We start from the raw sequence: 17,743 nt of genomic DNA, 5'->3' as shown, positions 1-17,743 counted from the left end.
TCTTTGAGCTAAATAGAGTGAGCTCCTTGAGTCTTTGACTATATGGCATGTTTTCCTATGCTTAAAATAATTCTTGTGGCTCCTCTTTGAGCTCCCTTTACCTATTAGTGCTTGGATAATATGCCTACTATCCTATTTTCAAGTCCTCAGGAGAGGCAAAATGCTGAAATATTTGGACATAATTGTTTCTTTCCCCAGGTGGGTTTCATCTGGATGTGCGTGCACCTTCAAGCAGCAGTAAAGCCGTTAGGTCAAAATATAGCATGTTGGTAGGGAAAAGGGCACTTGTTTAATGGTGCAGTCGAAATAGATGTGAGTATCTTTTTAAGTGTAGTTGTCTGCTAATAAATCTAGTATTGATCAAAGTTGAAAGATAAATGAAAAAGCGAAAATTTTAAAAGGTCTAAGCAGAGCCTCTTGTATTTATTTTGTCTCCTCATAAATCATTTTGATAGATTGCTAACAGCATGTACTGTATATTTAGCTGATGAATAATATTAACAATAATAATAAGCAGTATGTATAAGATGCATCTCCTATGCCCTCTAATCAATAAATAGTCTGACTGATGTATATGAACTCTAGACCAGAACTGCATACTCAGGCAAAGCTTTCATTGAAGCTGGTGGAACTCTTTACAGAGAATGAACTTCATGATTTGGCTAGGAAACACAAGTGAAGTTTGAATAATACAGTATGGAAACAAAACATTGAGTTGACAATCTACATGCTTAAGTACTACTTGCTATGAGCTGCATGATCAGGCATGTAAGTTTGTTCCAGTGTGATTATTCAAAATAATGCGCTCCTGAAAAGCAGAAGTACTAGCAAGCTGCTCTGTCTGTATCAGAATTTTTAACAAATTACACTTCATGCTGTCTAGAGAATCAGCAACCTCTGTTCAGGTTAGAGAATATTCCTTAAAAATATTTAACCCTAAATCACCTTGAACTAGCGCTAAGCAAGACATTCCAGAAAACTTACAATTTTCTTTAAAAATAGAACACATCAAATGAAGTGGTCAGCAAAAAAAACAGTGGAACCCCCCGCAAGTGACTGGCTGCCGCCGCTGGCAGGGCCCCTCCTGCACCTGCTCAGCCTCTGTGAGCAGCTAGTACCCCCAACCCCACAGCTCCCAGCCGCTTCTGGCAGCGGCAGACGGACCCTGGAGCTGCTCAGTGGCTGCTGGAAGGGCCCCCCCAGCTCCCCGCAGTGCAGGGGCCCCTGCAACTGACCGACTGCTGCTGGCGGTGGGCCCCCCTGAGCTGCCCAGTCGCCAGCAATGGCAGCAGAAGGACCTCGGCACCTTTCAGTGGCTGCGAGGACCCCCGCAACTCCCCAGACAGCTGCTGCCCCTGTCAGGCCTGCCCCCTCCGCCCCCCCCACAGCTGCTCAGCTGCCGTGAGTAGCCGTGCCCCCGCACCTCTGATGGTGGCATAGGGACCCCAGAGCTGCTCAGCAGCTGCTGGAAGGGGTCCTGCCCAGCTCCCCAACCATTGGCAGAGAGTGGTGGGGGGATTCCCCTCAGCTTCAGCCCCGCAGAGCAATGGGGGCCCTGCAGTTCCCCATTTTGTCAGGGATATTTTTAGTAAAAGTCAAGGACAGGTCATGGCTTCCGGTGATTTTTTTTTCCTTTTTTTTTTTTGTTGTTGTTTGCCTGTGATTTTGCCTGTCCCTGACTTTTACTAAAACTATCCATGACAAAACTGTAGCCTTAAGTATGAGCCATGCAGTAGCATGTCAGCAGGAGAGTAAACATTTTGTGGGGGCATAGAAAATATCCCTTGAAGAAGATAAACTTTGAATTATGTGCAGTCTCCTCTGCATGGAGCCTTTCCAAAGTGACTTGTAAACCAAAGCTGTTGCTGCACTGAGTGGATATTTAAGATCCCATGACACTTTTCAGAAGAGTAAGGATTTCCTCTGATGTCATGGGCTGCTACTCGTTCAGTGATGCTGTTTGTGAAGGTATATACATTGTAAAGGGCCACTTAGATACCTCCTTATTAGGGAAGGCGCATCCCAGCGTATCCCAAACAAAATGAGTACAGTTCTACTACTTCATGGTTAGATGACTCCGTTAACCAACTGATTGTCAGTCCTTTTAGGGGTCTGTTAAGAAGTTACTGTGCGCGTGTGTGACAGACAGACAATGTAATACATACATTAAATGTCATTTTTGTATGGCCTGCTTCTGCAGCTACTCAAAATTTGGAAGTCCTATTGAAATCAATGGAAACTCTGTGTGCAGAGCAGTTCTGGGATCAAGTCTTATTTTTATAAAAACCCTTCAGGTTGCACTGGAATGAAACCATTTAACAAGTAAAATATTCATTGCATTAGTCATTAGGATGGTAATTTAGAAAGGTATGAAAAATACTACAGGTATAGAAAGGTGGTGGTGAAACTTAACAAATGTCTTGAATGTGGCCAGATCTCTTTTTTGTGGCAATGTATAGCTTTGACATCATGGGTGCATCCTCTAAAACTATGTCAAACATACAATTATTTTATTCCATACTCAACAGTTTGTATACAGTTATGAAATAAAGAGTTATGCAAAATATATATATTTTTAATATGAAACTCTGAGGGTCAGTATTTCGTATTGAATAAAATGGCATTAGATTTGGTTGTCTCTTCCTTGATTGTATTTCTTTCATTGTATAAATTACCACTGTTTAATTACAGCACCCAGTGTATAGATATTGCTGATGTAAACCTAATTCATTAAGTTGTCTACTTTTGTGGTAGCTGAGTCCCAAGCTGTCATATGCATTAACTTGAAGAAAAGACAAGATTTATGATGCTGATCTAAACACATTCCCAGATGATTAATAGATGATTGATATAGTAAAGCTTCTGCAGTTACTGAAAAGAAAAACTAAAGCAGCTTTCACATCCCCAGTGGTGGAGGAAGCAAAGTTTATTTTCTTTAGGAAGCACAAGTGGTAGTAGCTGTCTAAGTCAAAAGAAGACAGAGGAAAAAATAAAATACATCTTATTTGTTTTTCTGTTTTGTTTACACCTTGGGAATGTATCTTGGTCCATGGATTTTATTTAAAAAAAAAATCCTCTAGGATTATGTTTCAGTATTCTTCTACAGTGAAGTTAATAGCTGAAGGACTAATGTTAATCTATTAGAAAGTCTCACACCTGTGGGTCATCGTTTGCATCATCTGTGGTACTGATTACAACAAAAATCTTTTTTGTAGAGTTGAATCTTTCACTGGTGGATTCAGAATGTGAAATTAAGCCAGTGGCAGAAAACCAACACATGGCTCTCCCTGCCACAGATCGCTTGAAGTAACTGGGTGGGGGCAGGAGGAGTCTGCACTCACTTCCAGCCACACTTAGGGCTGGTCTACAGTAGAAAATTAGATCGACCCATCTACATTGCTCAAGGGTGTGAAAAATCTACACACCAGAATGACGTAGTTAGACTGAACTAAGTCTGCATGGAGAGAACACTAGGATGATTTTATTGTCGATCTAGGGATTGCTGACGGGAGAATCCCTCCCATTAGCGTAGTTAGGCTCTATGCTTGTAGTGTTTCAAGTGTAGACAGGTCCCTATTCTGTATATGCTTGCATGGATGGGAATATCAGGGATGTAGTACGTTGTATAGCAATGTGCCTGAACCTTCCTCCCTGACCCAGCCCTCTATGTCTCCGTTCTCTTATCCTCCATGTCCCTCAGTAAAATACACTTTTCTTGAAGCCCTACAAACCTGTATTCCCATGACTCTGAGAGGTTTTAACAAGACAGATAATGTGCATAGAGACCACAATGGAGACACTATAAGAATCTAACTAGATACTTAAATGCAAGAAAAATTACAAAAAAATCCCCCGAAACTACACACTAAACAAAATTGACAGGACTAACACCACACAGCCTAACCCATCATTGCTCATTCACTTTGCTTTATATTGCATCCCACCCTTCTATATGTTGTGTATCTAAATTGTAAGCACTTTGCAGTTAAGATCTTATTTTTTACTTGTCTGCAAAGTGCCTACTGTGCTCAATTGGCTGTATAGAAACAGTTGTTTGTTCAGTAGTTTATTTCCAAATTAATCCATTAATATGGAGTCTGATAGGGACGCATAACTGAAAACACTCATGGCTATTCTTATCTTGAAAAATTAAAAGAACTTTAGCTCTATATTGAACTTCAAACAACTGAATACAGTCGGTAGAATCTTCACCTGGTGTAAATCAGTGTAGTGCCATTTTACACTAATTGAGAATCTGGCCCTCTGAGCCTTAGTGTAACATCTGGAAAAAAATTGAAAGAAAAAAGCTGTCTCAATAAGTTATTGGAGAAGTAGTCCTGCTTATCTCATCATTTCACGTTAGAATGAAAGGAAATTAATAGTGCATCTATATGTAGATGCCTTCATCAGATCTCACTTGACTTTCATTTTATTCTTGTTGCTTGATAGTAACAAGTTATATGGGCTTGTATTCTACTGATTTCTAAACTTGTTTTGAAAAATTACCTGTTGAAGGGCCTGAAGCACATGTGAGTAAAGCTGCTCAGACGTGTATTTGATATTACTTCAGTTGCAAGTAACTTTACTCCTGGGCATAAGTGTTTTGCAGATTTGAGCCCAAAAAGTGGATATGAAGAAAGAACACGTCTTCTGTCTAATCATTTTAATCACTGCTCTGTTTTTTGTGAGAGACTGGATCTGGGTTAATCATTAGGGGCCGGATTCTGCCACCCTTACTCACTGTGAGTAGTATCTCAGTCCACAACTAGTCCACCGTGATTTGCACCTTACACTGAGTAGTCCCCTTTATTTCAGTGTGAAAAGAGTAGGAGAATGTGGATACGTTGGTTAATAGCAATTTACTAGTAGGAGAATATATGCTGATTCAAAATGTACTACACTTCAAAATAAACGGTCTCACAGTGTTTTGTCTCTTTGGTGGCATCTTTTAATGCTCTAATATTGCAGTGTCAAGGGTTACTTGTGCATCTGCATTTAAAGTATAAGTCATAGATGGTAAAACTCTTGGCAGTTTTCATGTTAAATGTAAATTACATAGTGTTCTTGGAGCTAAGAAATGCTCTGGTAAGCATTTTGAGTCTGATTCAATTGTCAGACCAGTCTTACACCGATGAAACGCTGTTGACTTCAGTGAAGGTACTTCTGATTCTCACGGGTGTAAATGAGAGGAGAATCAGACTCCCAAAAGAATTCCCATAGTGTTCAAGGAAAACTAGTTAATGATGGCATTATTTATTTAGAATCTTCATAAGAAATGCCTAGCTATGCTGTTAAATGGTGTTATAAACACATTTATTTTTGATTTATTTTAAATGTCTAAAATGCTCCTCTGATATATGCTATAGGCACAAGAACACGTGCTGCTGGGGGATTTTTAGTGAAGGCTGAGGTTGCCCATGCTTGGTCTAACTAGACCATGAGAAGAATGAGGTCCAGAGGTTATAGCCCTTGACTGGGTGTAATGTGCATCTGACAAGATATGCTGCTGACTGAGCCAGCTGCCAAATTATCTATTAATAGCTTCCAAGAGGTCTTCAGGAGTAACCCCATAACAAAGTGCAGAAGCACTGTCTAGCTCCCAGTAAACAAGGGTTTCATTCAAACTCCCTTCCCCTTGGATAGGTCTTGAGAGACGGGCTGCTGGACAGACAAAAGGATGAGACTGTCTAGGGAACGGCTGGGCTCCTTTCTCTGCCTCTGAGGATCCTCCTAATACAGCAATGTAGTGTTTTTGCTTGTTTGTTTTGTTTGGCTTGTGTATACAAATATTCTCTCCTGTTAAAGAGGCCTCACTGCTCATAGCTGTGATTTGTTTCTGCTCAGCCATCCCACTAGGGAAGACACAATTGCCTCCATATGTTTACTGGTTGCTGGCGTTTGAGCCTGTTCTTTCTGTCTCGCTTAGCAATCTCACATGTTAAATAAGTAGGAAGGGAGGCTAGGTCCCCATGGAACCTCCCAGGTGAGAGTGCTGAAGTCCAAGGAGCAGTTGCCCACCCTGATTCTGAGTATGTTTTGAGAGGAAACATTGAGGCCATTTCAACCGCATTAGAGGCTCAGCACTGCAGGGAGATTCTCTTTATGCCAAGGGAGTTCCCTGGTGGCATAAACCAGTGGTTTTCAAAGTTTGGGTCGTGACCAAGTACTGGATCGTGGAATGCAAGGCATTGGCTTGCCTTGCTCAGCCTCCAGGGACCATGGCGGCCGGCCAGTAAAAACTAGTAATCTCTACGTGTTCTGATACCGCGCTGCACCTCAGAAGCAGCCAGCAGCAGGTCCAGCTCATAGGCAGAGGAGCCATGGGGCTCCGCATGCTGCACCCACCCCAAGCACTGGCTCTGTACTCCCATTGGCCGGTAACCAGCCAATGGGAGCTGGGGTGGTGGTGCCTGCGGGTGAGAGCCACGCAGAGCTGCTTGTACGCCTCCACCTAGGAGCCAGACCTGCTGGCTGCTTCCAGGGTGCAGCACGGTCTGCAGTGCCAGGACAGGTGGGAAGCCTCCTACACCCCAACCCTCCCATTCCTGACCCCACCCCACAGCCCTCAGCCCCGCACCCCAAACTTCTTCCCCAGCCCTGAGCCCCCTCCGACACCCCAAACCCCTCATCCCCAGCTCCATTGGGACCCAGAAAAATAGTTTGAAAACCACTGGCCTAAACCACAGGCCATATGTCCTTTTTGTACTGATGGGGCTATCGCATGGTATTAAATAAATGGGTCCACAAGTCAAAGTCCTGTTCACAAAAGAATAAAACCTGCATGAATTTTGACCATGGAGCCACCTCCTCACTATAACAATCTTGTAACACCTGCTCTGGGCCACTTCAGAGACTGGCATATACTGTTTCTCAGTCTGGAAATATTATAGGCAGAGATTGTAGCACTGCTAAGTGAAGGTTGCCTGACACATTCTATTCTGAGACCCTGTTTTCAGTTGCTTATACCTTTGCCAAACTTTAACTGTTCGTATTGAAATCTTCCATGATGGATGTCTGCCTCAGACTGTATTTGTTTTTCTTGGGTAGCTTCACCTAAAGCTGTTCAGTTGTTTCAGAGAACAAGGCCAGGGAAAAAGTAGTAGTTTGCCATATAAAATAATCTTACTATTGTTCTGGAGCAGTGACTTGAAATTTGGCAGGAGTGTCTCCCTAGGGTCATGGATGTGTCTTTTGCTGCCTTTGTGAAAATTTGCCCAAATTTAGTCAATTTATAAGTCTTGGAAAAACCTCAATTTGCAGATGATTTGTAGAAACTTGTTACACTTTGACAGCCGAAGGTGCTCTCTGTACTGATCATGCACCAGCCGAGGGATACAGGGGCTGCGCTGGACTTTTCCTTCAACTGCTCCTCCTGCTGCCAGAAGCTGTTGTGGCACAGGAACTGAGAGCAGGGAGGCTGGGTATCCTGTGCTCAGTATGATTTTCCCCTACCCTGGCCCTAGCAGGCAACCAGGCTGCATGGCGAAGGAAGCAACCTGACTGAAACATAGAGGGAATAAATGCTAGACTTGAGGGAGTGGATTGGAAGCTGGGTGGTGAGGGGATACTGGGATTGGTGGGCACAGAAACTGGGAGCTAAGTGGGGAAACTGGGATGGAGTGGTGGGGAAACTGAGGTCAGATGAAGAGAGACTGGGACTAGCTGGGCAAGGAGCCTCGAGGGGGATACTGGGATAATGGTAAGGAGACTGGAACTGAGATGAGGATTTGGATGTGGGAGACATGGGACAGGAATAGTACAGGGACATGCTGGGGGGGAGAAGAGCAGAGAGTCTGTTTCTCCCCCCTCCTCCCCTGACACACTTCTTTCCAGAGCCTGGAGTGGAACCCAAGATTCCTGAGTCTCACCATTCCTCTGCTGTCACCAAGTATCTGTGAAGCCCTTTGGCAAACTGTGTGTGTCATCCTCTGCTAACGCTGGTCCAGACAGAACATGGCAACTTGCTGCTTCTATCAGGTAATCTCTTAAATCAAGTAGCAGAGGGAGTTCTGTGTTCCTCCCCTGCTGATGAACCAAATAAGGGTCAGGATGGTCATACATGGTAGGATTTCTCTTCTTACAGTTACCTGTTTAAAAAATAAACATAGGGGAATTACACCCACAAATATGTTAAGGTTTGCAAAGTGAAGCTCTCAAAGGTTAGGAAATGGGAGAAGGAAGGTTGCCTGTGGACACTTGACCTTAATTTCCTCTGTGCCTCCATTCCCTGGCTGTGAAATGGGGACAGTACCATCCCCCTCACCTCACAAGAGTGTGGTGAAAAGAAATTAATTGTAGTTTGTGAAGAACTATTTATCCTGTGCCCTGAATGAGGCAGTGTTCTTTTGGGGGTGGGGGAAGTATGTGAACATTTAATTAAAGACTGTAGCATAATGCATATACATGAAGGGGGGGAGAGGATGAATTAAGATTTCACAAGAAATCTTAAATTTGGCATTTGCTAATTTCAGTGCTTGATTTGCAACCTTAACTTTCTTTTAAACGTAATTTTTGTGTGTTGTTTGTAAACTATGTTGGACCATTACAGGCATGGAAACAGAGTAAAAACAGGGACCAGAGAGCACTGGGAAAAATTTTCTTGGGGGCTTTGTTAGTGAACAGAGCGCCCAACACAAGCCAGTACCCATGAGTCACAATTTGTACTCTGAGCTTATTGCCTTTAAAGGTAGGGGGCTCCCAGCAGTGTCAGTGCAGGGAGAGAGCGGATTCCTTGTGGCCACTGCTCCTCCCCTTGAGTAAGTGGGTGGAGAGTGCACAAACAGTGTGGGGAATAGGTGGAGCCTTGGCTGAGCCAGCAGTGAGAAGCAAGTAATTTTGCTCTTGGCCAGTAGAGGATTACCCTCCCACCTCCAGCGCAAGTAGGGAACCATAGAGGGACTTGGACTCACAGGGGTTTCCATAGTCTGCGCTGAGCCAATGCACCCACATACCAGCTCTTACTTCTGACCCAAAGTCAGTGTTTGATTTTGAGCAAAATTTGGCCCTATGTGAATTTTATTTTTTAAATCAGTGACAGACCACTTTGTCTGTGGCACTAAAGGCTAGGTACTGGCTGAACAGCAGAAGTACAGCATGTGTGGAATATGTTGTCTTACTATGTTTACATCTTTCTCAAAGCTTCTCCAACCTGTTTGCCAAGGACTGTCTAAGCTCTTTATAAAAATACTTTAATTCATAAAAATATCTCATAACATAGACAAATGTAATCTGTATGCGACAATATCCAATTCCATTCATTCACTGTTGGCAGGTTCAAATTTTCAAGCATGTTTGAATGCTGCAGGCAGAGGCACTCGGATTCTGTGGTGATGAGTGTTGTAGAAATGAATTTCCCAGGGGAGAAAGCAAGCAGGCTCTGACTTTCTATAGTTGAAGCTTCTGAGGTAATTTGGGAGAGCACTGATGGACTCTGAAAGGAGTCATAGTCAGCCTTCTTCTGCCAAAAAGGAAGTCTGCACAATCCGAGGCTTTGAAGGGAATGTAGCTATTAACTTTGATGGGAGGAGTCTCCCAATTCAGGAATCATGGGGAAGATCCCCTGTTCAAAGGACAAATGTCATCTATTCTCAAGTCCTTTCTCATCATTGCTAATTGCCAAGGTATTGTGTGCTACCTGCTCTTCCTACCCAATTATCTAAGTAATGTCTCAATTCACTCTTAGTGACATTACAACTTGTTACCAGGAAAGGGACAGTCTCTTCTGCAGCCTTTCTGAATGAATCCATCAGGAGGAGGAATAGCACAAATTTTTTTTTTCTGTCTCACTTGGTTTAATTTAGATTATCCCTTAACTGGTACAAATATGTGAAGCTTCATCTGTTTGGAACTGCAGGTTTTGTCAAGCAACTTTTTCTCTTCAAATTTTCCCTTCCCTTCCCTTCCCCCTATAACTTGATTTTTGTGAAGCTTTGTGTTTTATACAATTTGTCCCCTTGATAAGAATGCATATTCAAATGGTCTTTAGAATGAATTAATGATCCTTGCTTATTTCACTAGGCAGAGCATGTTTTAGAAAACTGCCAGACAGAATCAAATGGGCTAATGTTTTCTGCAGCAAATCAGATGGGGGGTTTTTTGTACACAGGTTTGGTTACTTTTCTGTGCATCTCTTCATATATGTTGTACAGATTGTTAGAATTTTGATGTGTTTTGTCCTTTTTGAGATCCTCTGGTTAATCAGTGAAAACAAGAAGTTGGGCTAAGGTATAGCAATTGAGTATTTAAAAAAGCCACTCTACATTTTTTGTAGTCTGTTCTTTATTTTTCCTACTCCTGTTTGCATGCTGTTACCGAAGTACTCTGCTGTACACTTGTAGTCATCAGAAGTTATTTTTTAAAACATGCAAATTAATCTAAATCATGCTAGTCAACTGGAATTTAAAGATCTTAACACTAGGATGGTATAAAACACTAAAAGATGGTGTAAGTGGCTTGTAGTTTTCCAGATGCTTATACCTGACATTGTGCACCAAAATGCTTACACATTAGAATGAAACACATTTCAGTGCACAGAGCATTCAGTTTCCATGCCAGGATTAAGTTACTTAAGTTTCTTTTGGAGATCTTGGCGGTGGGAATTTTAAACCACTAGCTTTTTTTTGTCCTTTGCCTCTCAAAAATATCCATGCCATTTTAATTTAACTGAAAAGCATTAGTTTAGCAAAAATCTGGTTTTTTTAATGATTATTTCTTCCAGCCTTAGCATTAACAAAGAGAAGGGAATATTTATTTACACAAGTCGTGTACTGAATGGATTAACTTGAATGACAGCTCTTGTTACCTCCTTACTGTATGTCCTTGTGTACTGTCATCAAAACACATGAAAACCTTTCTATCAGTTTGTATGCAGTGGTCTCAGGATATTAGAGACAAAGTGGGTGAGGTAATATGTTTTATTGGACCGACTTCTGTTAGTGAGAGAGACAAGCTTTCGAGCTTATATAGAGTAAGCTTGAAAGTTGGTCCAGTAAAATATATTACTTCACCGACTTCATCTTTCTTAGCCTACAGTCATGCTTTATATTAACAGGATTTAGATAGTACTTTAAAAAGTTGTAAAAAACACTTTTCAGAGTACTTTGATTAAACACTCTTTTTACTATCTGTGTTGCTGTCTTGTTCCCATTAGTATAGTAGGGGAAAAAAAGGTTTCAAGAAAAGGCCCTTAATTTTGTGTGTCCATCACTGTATAATCCACTAGTTGCATGCCCAACTACCACATTTATAGGAACGTTTGTCTGCATTTGCATTCACAATCAGTTGCTACTTTTGTACATGTAGGTGCCTATTTGCCTATAAAAATATATTACTTGCCCATGCAAATTTGTGTGTCCATACAAAAGTCTTCCTAAAGCAATATTAAAGACCATGTTGAGGTTAGCAGAAATGTCTACACTTAAAACATTCACAGCAATGCAAAAGTTTAGTTACAAATGCTGGCAATAAATTTCAATGTTTTTAACATTTTAATTTTAATTACTACAGGTCAGTCATCTCACAATTAAATGCTGCCATTTTACTGTCTTTGGACAACTCGGTAGAAAGAGCTAGAGATGGGCTCAAAGTGCAAAAGTTAGATCTGAGCATGAGTCCAGATTTTGAAACCAGAAGAGTTCAGATTTGAGGCTCATTTGGTCTGTTTTAGGGAGGCCTTAATCTTGAAATTCACACCTGGATTTGTACCAGAACTTGGACTCCTCTCCACAACATGCATCAGGGGATCAAAGTGTGAGTTCTTGTTCAGACCCAATTGTAACAGCAGACAACAGAACTGGCAACTCTGCAGAGGGGTGCATGATGTGAAACCAGTATTTGTGGTCAGAACAAAGCTGAAATGTTTTGTGGAGACTTATCTATTTCCAAGAAACTTTTTTTGAGTCCAGGGCAGGGGAGGGAGAAAGTGACACCTACCTCAGTGGCTTCATTCTTAATTCAGAACAATTTTTGTTTTTTAAAGTTTGCTGTAAAATGGAATTGCCAATGTGCTATAAGAGAATACCACAGGCTCCTTCCCTGTGTAACTGGAGGGTCAGTTTAAAGCAGAATTCAACTAAAACAGCTCTGAACTACTTGTAAAGAATCTCAACAATTTCTTTGTCAGAGGAGAAGCAAATGGAGTGGCTCTGTGGATTTAATTGAATAAAATGTATAAGCTGTCCACTGCTTCATGGTTAGTTGCTAACGTGACCCTATGTGCCTGAAACCTTTCCTGACACAGCTGCTGCATTGCTGACTGCTACGGATTTTTACATGTGCCAAACCATTAAAACCTATCCACTGTAAATGGTGCACAGAATCCAAGGCTATTTGCTTCAGTGCTGGTGAAGTTTAATGAGAAGATACAAGGAACAACATGTTTGTTCTGTAGTACAATGCACTTCTGTAATAGTTTAAATGAGAGAATAGGGAAAAAAATTAATCCTTTGTTTTGCTCTTGTTGTCTGGTTAAAAAAATAACCTATGTAAAATAAATTCTTACATAACAGTGTTGTTGTTTTTCCTCTATTTGGTAAATTTCAAGTTGTTATACTATGCCTACCAGACATCTAAAAAGATTAGACAAATAGCAAAAACCTTAATGCCCTTTAACCCAAGTTAGTACTTACTGAAATCCTATTTGTTTTGGAAGGGAACACTAGAAACATTTCAGTTCAGTTTTAGTATTAAATGGATATTGTTGAGGTCATGTTGATGTAAATAATGAGTGATGTGAATAAAAGTGACAAATGAGTAGGCAATGGATTTTTGTATATAATTACTCATCATTTTTTCCTCAATGTTAATTCTTACACATTTCATACAATACCAAGTTGTATAACTTGTAATATGAAAGTGTAGTTTATTTAATGTTTACTCCTGAGAGAATTATGTGCCTATAAGTTATGCGCACAATATTTTAAAATTCTGCAAACTTTATTTGTCAATAAATAAATGTGGCTCCAGCATGGCAGTGGGGCACACAGGCCACTGGGTACATTGAGGTAGGAGATCACCCTGAAGCCCCCACCTCCCTCAGTACAGGGACTCGACAGTGAGGCTGCACCTGACACAGTGGAAGGGCTGGGCCTGCCCCCAAAAGACCCCAGGGCCCTGCCACTCTGTGTCAGGTGCACCAGATGTGGGGAGGCAGTCTTAGCCCAGCATGGTCCAAGTGTGGTGAGAGGTTTCTGTGTGGAGCAATCTGGGTGCAGGTAGCTCAGTGGGAAATCTGGATGCACAGGGGCTTTTGGGCGGTTCCGTGGGCAGGGGCAATGGGACTCTGCAGGGGATCCAGGTAATGGTGGTTGGGATCGGGGTGGGGGTCACTATGGGGAGATAGGGCTTGGCGGGAGAGGGTCCGGGTGCTGGGGGAGTGGGGTGGGGTGGGGGTCTGGGTGTGTTTGTGGTCTTGTCAGAGGGGTTCAGGTGTAGGGGGGTAGGGCTCGTCAGGGTGAGGGTTCAATGGGCCTGCTTAATGGGAGAGCCCCAGCTGCTGCTGAGGGGATGCCGCAGGCCGGGATCCCGCTTCCGCCCCTTCTCCATCCACCTCGCCTCCCTCTAGCATTCCCCTCTCCCTGCCCTCTTCCACCCTTTTCCTTCCCCATTGCCTCTTCCCCTCCACCCCTCATTTCCCCCATCTCCGATTATCCAGCCCCACTGCGGGAACTCCCTGTTCCAGAGAAAATAGGAAGGCTCCCAGAATACAGAAGGGGAGCACAACTGGCACTAGGACCCAGGAGGCTGCGTTCAGCTGCAAAGTCAGCGGAGCCCCAGACAAGAGGCAGCCTTCCAGCTGGGCAACTCTGCATTTGCAGAAAGGAAGTACGGGGGCAATGGCACATAACCCCGTGTGCCCCTTGTGCCTCACCTCTGTTTGGGGAGCAGTCCCCCCCAAAAAACTGCACAAGTGGTCATTTCTCTGACCCCCCTCCCTGTGGCTGCCCTAGAATCATAGAATATCCTGATTGGTCTAGACCTCAGGAGGTCATCTAGTCTGACCCTTTGCTCAAAGCAGGACCAATCCCCAACTAAATCATCCCAGCCAGGTCTTTGTCAAGCCTGACCTTAAAAACCTCTAAGGAAGGAGAGTCCACCACCTCCCTAGGTAATCCATTCCAGTTCTTCACCACCCTACTAGTGAAAAAGTTTTTCCTAATATCCAACCTAAACCTCCCCCACTGCAACTTGAGACCATTACTCCTTGTTCTGTCATCAGTTACCACTGAGAACAGTCTAGATCCAGCCTCTTTGGACCTCCCTTTCAGGTAGTTGAAAGCAGCTATCAAATCCCCCCCCATTCTTCTCTTCTGCAGACTAAACAATCCCAGTTCCCTCAGCCTTTCCTCATAAGTCATGTGCTCCAGCCCCCAATCATTTTTGTTGCTCTTCGCTGGACTCTTTCCAATATTTCCACATCCTTCTTGTAGTGTGGGGCCCAAAACTGGACACAGTACTCCAGATGTCTCACCAGCCTCACCAATGTCGAATAGAGGGGAATGATCACGTCCCTCGATCTGCTGGCAATGCCCCTACTTATACAGCCGAAAATGCCGTTAGAATATCAGGGTTGGAAGGGACTTCAGGAGGTCATCTAGTCCAACCCCCTGCTCAAAGCAGGACCAATCCCCAACTAAATCATCCAGTCATGCAGGGAAAAGCAGGAAATGGGGGGGGGGAGTGTTTTCTGCTGCGGGTGTGCAGTCCTACAGAATCCCCCCCGGACTAAAATGTGGGCCAAATGAATTCTGCGCCCCTGCAATGGCACAGAATCCCCCCCAGGAGTAAATGTTACTGAGACAGTAACATAATCCTCAATTCCTTATAAATTCGTTCTTCATTATCATCATCAGCGTAGACATTTATGCAAAGTATATGTGAAATATATAAATATGGGCCAAATCTTCCTCTGTTGCACCACTGTAGCCCTATTGATAACAGCTGAGGTTGCCCTGGTGTAATTGAGAGAGGAAGTTACCTATGAGATCATAGCAGTAATGATTGTCCAGTGTGAATAAATGAATGTAAAATGAAAGCCTTGCCCTTGAATTGTGTGACTAATTTGTGGTAAACAGTGGAAAATAATATAAGTATGTCATTGTTCTCATTTTTCCAATGTTAGTGTTCCAGTTTTGTGGTGGTTTTGAGCTCTCTCTCACAATAATAAAATCAATGTATCCCATTTTTAGCAGATGATAATTAACAAGCTGGTATGTGGGTCCAACCAGAAAGGCAGAGAGGTCTAAGTGATCTTAAGTGTACACCCAGACTGTGGTACCACTGCATCTGGGTTTAAAAAAAATACACGTAACATAATTATTAAATCATATCTGCTTTACTTGAACAGAGAAAGAGAGACAGGGGGCATATTAACAAGATGCAAAAAACCCAAACTGTAACAGCGGAGCCCTGTTAGATATTTAAGAAATACAGGTAAACTGTGTTTGATCTAGGTAAGAGTATATAGATAGGAGTGTATTTGGGTTATCTATGTTTACTAAGTACTGTATGTACCTTTTTTTTTTGGCTGTTGTTTTTCTCTAGGTCATGTGCAGGGATCACAGCTAAGAAGGGTTATAAGATAAGCCCTTATCGGCTAAAAAAAGATCCCTGCTAAGCTTCAGAATGAGGCATGTAGGCCTGTCTTTGAACTTCCACATAGTGTAGTTCTGTCAGTAAGGAGGCTTTGTGGTTTTCTGTCCCCTGCTCAGTTAATGAGATCTAGAGGTAGCCAGTATTGGACCACCTCATCTGTTTGTGCTTCCAGAGATGCAAGGAACTACCCCATAAAGTGATCATTCTCAGCAGAGAGTCTCAAACTGGCTATGTTGCCAGCAATAGTGTGCTGAGCTTTCAGTCTCTGGTACCAAGAGGACAGTAAAAGAAAAGACTTTTCATATTCCAAAATTTATGCTTGAATAAGCTATTTAATCAGAAAAGGGCTTCAGAAGAGGTGAGAAAATATGATTGATTGAATTATAGTGCCATGCTACTTGCTTAGATGTCTTAAAGGTGGTTGAAGCATTATGTCCTAATAATGACTTAAGTGCAAGCAGTATTGTTATTTGTACAGGACTGAACTTGATGGGAAAATATGGGATATTGCTTTGAGCATTAACATTTTATTCCACAATTTTTTTTGTGGAGACCTAGTTGTTTTGATATCAGATACAACTTTTATTTTAATAGTGCCCTACTTATGGAGAAACGTGCAACGAAAATATACATAAATTCTCATTCTTCCTTACTCTTTTTTGTCAATGAAGTGAAGCAGTGTCAAGAAATTCTTATTGTTTTCATTAGAAAAGCCATGTAAATGGTGATGTTAACAGAGGCATAATTAGAACTGATTTGATCCTCTGGTCTCACCAGTTCAAATGTCCCATGTGGGGGTTTATTAACTCAATAGCTCTGAAAATTTACAATTTTACACACTGTACTTTTCACTTGGGCCTTTTTTATTTAGAATATTATCAAAACATATTCAGATGTGATTTTTGAATCCCTCCTAGACCTGAATGACTCACCATAAATTTCAGTGTGTTCCCTCAAAGTGGGAATCTGGAGTTTCTTTCAAGGCTAAAATTTATCTTGGTGTTACATCAATTATGTTAAAGATAGGGGAGTGCTTCAGGAAGGGGGAATGTATGGAAGTAAAAAAAAAAAAAGGAAGTGTTGAGGCTTCCACCTTAAGGACTGAAGTGGGAAATACTGCATCATCACAAGTCTGTGAACCCATGTCAGTGTAGAACATTGATGTCAGTCTACCTATTGTGCACCAAGCATACTGAATGATGATACAGTCTGTGCAGTCTCCCCTGTCAGGGAGCGGCTGTGGCTTGATGAGCTCCCCCTGACCCAGTACAGCTCTATGAGGCCCCAAAGCAAGGCTTTGCCTAATTCTTCCACTAGCGTCTGCTCTTTAGCAAAGATAAAGACATAACAAAATGACACCAGATGTGTAGGCTAATACAGTACTTTGAGCATGTACCCAATCAATATCCAACCAATTACTCAAAGCTGCTATGAAAAGAAGAAACCAAAATAAAACTCCAGTGAAGAAACAAGTTAAATAAACCTTCATAACTTCAGCGGCCCACTTGATATTACAACTCTCTATAATACTTGCATTACCCCTTAAATTAAAAATTATTGGTTTCAGCTTTTTAATAGCACTTCAGAGAGTTAAGAGTAGAAGGCTGATTTATTTTTGATGGACCTGGAACTTGTGCTTCTGACTTGCTTAGGTGTGACTGAAAATCTACCAAGACCAATAATTTTCAGACTTGGCCACTAAAATTAGGCAGCTAAATTCACACTTGGGCACCTAATCAAGAGGCCTGAATTATAGAGGTTCTGAGCATCCACCATTTTAACTGAAGTGAATGGGAGTTCTAGGTGCTTAGTCCCTTTGAAATTTTAAATAAAATGAAGGTGCATAAATATGGACCTAGTGTCTAATCTCCCACGAAAGCTCATGCTCCAATACGTCTCTTAGTCTGTAAGGTGCCACAGGACTCTTTGTCGCTTTTTACGGATCCAGACTAACATGGCTACCCTTCTGATACTTATCTGATATTACACTCCCAAGTTTGTAAATGTTGGCCCATGTTTTTGTATTTTACAAACAAAAATATTTGATACAGTTATATCACCACTGTGTAAAATAATGTTTCCATATGTGTGCTTGATATAAGACAATAAAAACCAACCAAACTTTCTGCCCTCATGGTCAAATTTAGCTGAC

At 42.1% G+C, this 17,743-nt stretch overlaps 1 protein-coding gene across 4 annotated transcripts in view; it reads left to right on the top strand.

The window, feature by feature from the left end:
* Positions 1-17,743, top strand: part of OXR1 (oxidation resistance 1) — a 556,965-nt gene that overhangs the window by 59,519 nt on the left and 479,703 nt on the right. Inside the window, exon 1 of one of the 4 annotated variants that reach the window (XM_045003188.1) lies at positions 7,834-7,977. The exons of the other annotated variants lie outside the window; for them this stretch is intronic. The gene's annotated coding sequence lies outside the window, so the exon portion shown is untranslated. Of the gene's footprint in view, positions 1-7,833; positions 7,978-17,743 lie in introns of those variants that run through there. 4 annotated transcript variants of the gene reach the window in all.

This window comes from Mauremys mutica, chromosome 2 (assembly GCF_020497125.1).
Source record: "Mauremys mutica isolate MM-2020 ecotype Southern chromosome 2, ASM2049712v1, whole genome shotgun sequence".
Classification (NCBI taxonomy): Eukaryota; Metazoa; Chordata; order Testudines; family Geoemydidae; genus Mauremys; species Mauremys mutica.
The sequence above is the reverse complement of the archived record's forward strand: the minus strand, read 5'-3'. Positions and strand labels throughout refer to the sequence as shown.